Here is a 6,000-nt window from a genome sequence, read left to right as displayed (position 1 = left end):
TCTGTGCCTCCTCTCCCTGACTAAAGACAGATAAAGGAACATGCAAAACAAAAAGGAAAGAAAACCAACACAGCAAAAACAAAACAAAAAGAATAAAACCAACAAGAAAAAAAAACCCACCCTCTTGTTTTCATTTCCTGGAGTTCATCCTGATAGATGTTATTTTGTATCATCAGACAGCATCCCCTTTCTAAAGACCCTCTTTGACGATGGGAAATTGGACCCAAGGACTGCGGTCTGCCGTGGCTGGTGGTGTTGCTGTTGGGAGTGTGCTTTCAGTCCACACAAGTCTCCACTGGCATCTAAAGCTTTGGGAGTAAGGATGGAGAGGAGGGGGTTGGAGGGTGGCTGTTTCTCCTCGTGACTCAGCCTGTGAGCTGACATGCAGCTTCCTTCAAAGCTTAACAAGTTCAGTTTGAACCCATAAATTTAGATTCGCAAGGAAAGCAACTCCTGAAAAGTCTTGTATCATTCAACTTTATTTCTGCCTCGATGCCTCTCCTCCCCCCCCAAATACGAATAGGTTGGTAGACAATTTTCTGCTGCGAATCTTGCTCGTCACACAGGTTCGGGGCCTTAGGAACCGTGGCAGAGGCGACCGGTGCAGGTGGATTTTGGCGGAGGTGGCTGGGAGTCTTAACAACGGATTTGCTTTGTGCTGCCCAGGTCCGTGGGGGAGATAAAGTGGAGTAGAAGCGATGGGTGTGGGGACGGGAAGGAGGCCCCACGGAGGACTGTCTCACCTCTTCGCTGTGACTTCCCACCCACCATGTGCGACTGACATTCATGGGGCTAGAGCACTCCATACCCACTGTCCTGGCTGCACCTCCTGGGTCTGAGCACCCATTGCCTCTCCCCACTTCCCCCGCCCCCTGCACACTGGGGACTGGGTGCTGTGTTTTTGTGTGTCGCTGGCTCACTGTCTCATGGGGTGAACTGGGTCCCTGTGGGGTGAAGTCACCTCAGAGGGCCCCCCATCTCGTGTGGGTGATGTGACTAGGACTCCTCTCTCAGTCCTGGAGGAACCTGCTTCATGTTGGGCAGAGAGGACTGGCATTTTGTGGGCGATGCATCTTCTGTGCCTGGGACAAAGCAACAGGGAGATGTAGACAGACTTCCAGGAATCTGCTTCCAGGAATCTGCTTCCAGTTGAGTTCCGGTCTTGGAAAGTCTGTCCACCCAGCTACCCCTAAGTGGCCTTGGGCAGGTCCTCTGCCTGCTATTTCCTTGCTACCCTCAGGCCTAGAGGTTCTGTACAGCCGTTTCTTTTACATTGCCTTAGTAGTCCAGGGATGACTGGCCCAAATCCTGCCCCGTTTTCGGTGCCAGACTTTCTCAGTGGGGCTCAGGAAGTCTATGGGGACATTTCCTCTAATGTCACGGGGAATTCTTATATCAGCTCCTTGTGTTAGCATTCAGAAATAATCATTTCAATAAAAATACATGCTGGGCTTTGCCAGTGCCACCTTAATGTAAAGGTCCTTCTTCGGGTGAGTATCAGGAACTCTTATTTCCTCATTGTTTCTCCTTGTCTCCTTAGTAGCTAAGGAGGTTCTAAATCTGCGGCTCTGACCAGGGACTGACCAGGGGCTGGGTTGCTCTTGAAATTTTCAACTGAAGAATTCATGTTTGCTGGAATCACTTTCATAGTAGTTTGGTTTTGGCCTCCTTCTTTATGTTTTTTTTTTGAGTTACCAGATTAATAAATGTTTGGTCAAGACATTACAAAGGACACTTCTGTTCTAGAAGGTTCCATCTCACCCTTCCTGCCCATCCAGGAGGGTCCCTGGTTTGTTCATGCACTGGCAGAGGGCTTGGCCCACAGATCTGTCCTGTCACAATTCCTCCAGGTGACTCCAATGACCAGGGAGGTAGAAAAGACTTTTCAAATACGGCCATCATCCAGGCTCAGGCAAGAGTTTGACTAAGGGCTGGGATGGAGCTCAGGGCAGAGTGCGTGCATGGCACGGACGAGGCCTTAGGTTAGACCTGAGCATTGAAGCAAAGAAAGGAAAAAAGAATCTGAATTTAATTCTTTTTTTTTTTCATTTAAAATTCATTGAAAAGTCAGCCTTGAGTTCTAGATAAGAATCGCTGAGAATTCTCAACGGTATGGTCAAGAAGAGGCTCTGCATACAGATGGAGCTCCTGATGGGAGAATGTGTCCAGGGCTGAGCTTGAGGTGGGAACGCCTCCCGGCCCGCCCCTCTGATTATGAGTGACAGGATGAGGGAGGGGGCTCGTCCCGGATTCCCCAGCCCCAGCCCTGGAGGGCAGAGTGCCAGGAGCCTCTGAGACACTACCCAACTGCCAGGCTTCCGTCACACTGATGTAGACGCTCTGGCCATCTGTGAGCAAAGCCCAGAAAGTGGGACTAAAGCTGCTGGTGAGGCAAGCAAGCGATATCCACAGCTGCCTGCTAATGGAAAGGTTAAAGGTCACCCTCACGAGGGCTGCCCCTTCAAAGGTGTTCAAGCTGCCTGCCCCGCCATGAAGCCAGCACCCAGGATGTGAAGTCGCATGAGCTCCTGCCCGTGGGTCTGTGGTCCTAATCACGCCCCATGAGGCTGTGTCCTGTGCGAGGCTGCTGTATCGGAGAACTCACAAGTGCCTGGGAAGCAGAGGATGCTTGCTCACTGCAGTGGGAATGCCTGTTCATGGCAGCAGATTTGGGCCAATTTAGAGGAGCAACAACAATTCTAGATTATATTTTTCCACCCAGAGATGATTAGCTTTAGCATTACAGGTTTGTGCACATGGGTGTGCCTTTCTGGGCACATATGGTGTTTATCTGTGCATGAAGGGCAGGTGTGTGTGTATGTGTATGTGTGTGTGTGGTAGAGATCTTGGGTGTGCATATTGAGTGTGTATTCATGTGATGGAGCCCATGTGTTTATGTGTGTGTGTATGTACATATAAGATGGAGGTGTGTGTGTGTGTGCATCTGTGTTCCTTTGAAGGTGTGTACCTATTAACATATCCTTCATATATATTTATCCATTTTAGTACAACTTCTAATATTTTCATTATCTTGAAGCAATACAAAATGAATAAAATTTGCACTCACAGTGCTGAATCATGGTTAAAAAAATGTCTACTGAGTCATTTGAGCATATATCTCCTCACCAACCAATTATGTTCTTTTTGTGCAGTACATCTTATTCTTTATTTTTTAAATTGTCTTTAAGCAGTTGTACAAAGTAATTATATTCAGTTTATGAACACTGGGGGAGGTCAGCTACTTTACCCACCCCACCCCCACCCCAATTAAAACATTCCCTTTCTTCTAGAAAGACATTCACAGACGCATTTTGCTGGCCCCACATATGGTCTATTCAAGTATACACATAAAAATTAATGATCACAAGGGTCAATCAATATCTATTGACTAAAGTTGATAGCTATTTGTTGAAGTCATCTGCCCACACAGAGTCTTTTTTTCTTGTTGTTGTTGTTACCAGGTGGCTTTTGAGAGTGAGGTCAACCAGTTAACCATTTCAGATTTCTGTGGCAACCTTTCATACCGCCCACCAACATGTCTCCCCTTCAAGGGGCACATGTAGCCCGTATGATAAGGACATGGCTAAGTGGCATGGCGATGAGAGATGAGAGAGAAGTGACATACACGGCTTCTGCAGAGACACCGGTGCAATTTTCCCTGTTCCCATCCTTGTCCTCTGGTGCTGCCGAAGCACACACTGAAACACCTTCCTCAGTCTGCTGTCTGAGTGATGACAAACACAGCCCCGCTAATGTGTTGGGCATGCAGTGTGTGCAAGAAACACCTGATGAGTTCAGCATCAACACTTGGGTTTTGCTGCTGGCATATGTCCAAGCCTGTCAGGTGACACATGACCTAAAATAAACATGACATCTTATTTCAGAGGAACCCTTCACTTCTTCTGCCTGCAAGCAGTACCTTACCAATGAGCAGAGTAGAAATTTGGACTGTGACCTTTGGAGGAGAGAGAGTAGAAGAGAGCAAGTGTGAACTCATCCTGAATTTTCTCTAGGCACCAAAATCATTTGAACCAGGCAGTGTGCTAAAACCCTACAAGATATACATTAGGGACTTGTTCCGCACAGCAAGGGATGGGCTGGGTGACCTACAAAGCCTTTCGTTTCCTCCTCTAATTTCTGTGATTATCCAAATGGTGAAGTATGGCCAGTTCATTAAAATTCCTCTTTGAAGGCTGACCTGCAGCTCTTCACACATCCCTGCCTCCTTGCTGTGCTGAAGTGATAAATGTCTGAATGCTCAATCACGTGACTAGGCTGAGAGGTTGAGGGTCACACCTCATGGCCTTGGCTTCTTTGCCCAGATTCTAGATTAGAACCTCCCATTCGCAGCAGGCTTCTTTCATTTCTTCTCTTGTCCAGGAGGCAGATAGTCAGGAGTCAGGGAAACGGATGAACATGCCTAGGCTTCTATAAGTCCACCCATTTCCCTACCTACAAACTGAAGATTACCCCAGGAAGAGCAAGGTGCTGGGCCAGGCCACACCCTGGGGAAGTGACAGCTCAAGTCTGATACTCATTGCTCCCTGCAGCTAGAGGCAGACCCTTCCCTGGAAGAGGTGGGAGGTTGGGTGTCCCACCCATGTATTCATGGCAGTGCTATTAAAGACGTTACAAAGAATTGCCCTCCCAACACTGGAAATGGGACACTCAGGACTAGCTATGGAAGGATGTTTTAGAATTGATGAATAGCCTGACCAATCCATTTCCAAAGGGGATTGATCCATAGGACATGGCTCTCCCAAATCCTGCCCATAAAGACCTCTCGAGAGCGAGGGCATCTGTTCGCTAATCCAGAGACCATCTGGGAGAAAGGTAGTTTCCTCAGGAGGCTTCGTTTGGAAGAAGAATGGTGGCCTTCTAGAATGGCTGCAGCACTGTAGTGAGCTTCAATCAAGTCTGGGGAATTCAGGTGTGCCTAAGGTCTTCGCCGGAAGTTCCGAGGCCACTGCCGTGGGTGTTCAGGGAGGGGCCTCCGGGTTTCTGTTCCATTGCAGAGGCTCAGTGGGTGGGTGGCCATCCGTTTTCCATTTGGTAGAATGAAACGTTCCTGTGTTGTTCAGGTCACCTCAGTGAGATGAGATGGGAAAACGTGTTTGTCGAATGTGAAAACTTAAATGCATATCCGTCACTAAAATTTTGTTGACCAGCACCTCTCTCGAAGGACAGAACCGTGGAAAGTTGGAAGATGTGTTTTGAGAAGCCACAAGCCTGAGAGATTAGACTTCCGTAGCGAATGACTCACAAGTGGCTCTCAGGTCCTTGTCAATGTGGGTCCTGTTTGGATGAAAGCTGAAATGCAGATTAGGGTGCCAAGCGGAATTGCCTGGGTACCGCAGAATGGAGAGAAGCCTGTGCTGCTGCTTGCTGTGGGGTTCAGAAACCTGAAGCAGTGCTGTGCTTTGGGGAAGGGGGCCTGGGGAGACGATCCCCCTTGACCTGTGGGCCTCTGTCCACTGCCGGCCTGTGCTTCGTGGGAGGGGAATCTGATGGGAGAGGGCAAGAGGAGAGGTGACCAGCAATCACCCGCCACCGAGGGCTAGGATGTTAGGAGGGAGACAATCAGGATAGCCATGCCAGAGTCAACAGGGTGTGGCAGGAGAAAAAATGGATCCATGTTCCTCTGGCAAACTACGACACCTGACCAGAAGAGTGACTTGGGTCCACACCATTACGAAGCTGTACGTGTGTGTGTGTGTGTGTGTGTGTGTGTGTGTACTGTTCTTGTGTGTGTCCCTCCATATTGGTGTGCACACATATATACACACAAGGAACTGGAGGGTTATTTGGCTTGGACAAAGGTTTGTTGAGCCTGTGACTCTTGGTGAAGCCATGTGTATTGATGAGGGCTGGGCAGGGTGGCTGGGGGTGGGGAGGGGAGGGGGGTGTTGGGGGGGGGGAGGGAGGGCCGGGCGGGTGGCTAGGTGGTCCCCCACTCTCTGTCCACACCGGGCTCCAGGCAGCAGGTGACAGGTGTAAATT

This window comes from Perognathus longimembris, chromosome 6 (genome assembly GCF_023159225.1).
Source record: "Perognathus longimembris pacificus isolate PPM17 chromosome 6, ASM2315922v1, whole genome shotgun sequence".
NCBI classification, from domain to species: Eukaryota; Metazoa; Chordata; class Mammalia; order Rodentia; family Heteromyidae; genus Perognathus; species Perognathus longimembris.
Note: the sequence above shows the minus strand (reverse complement) of the source record.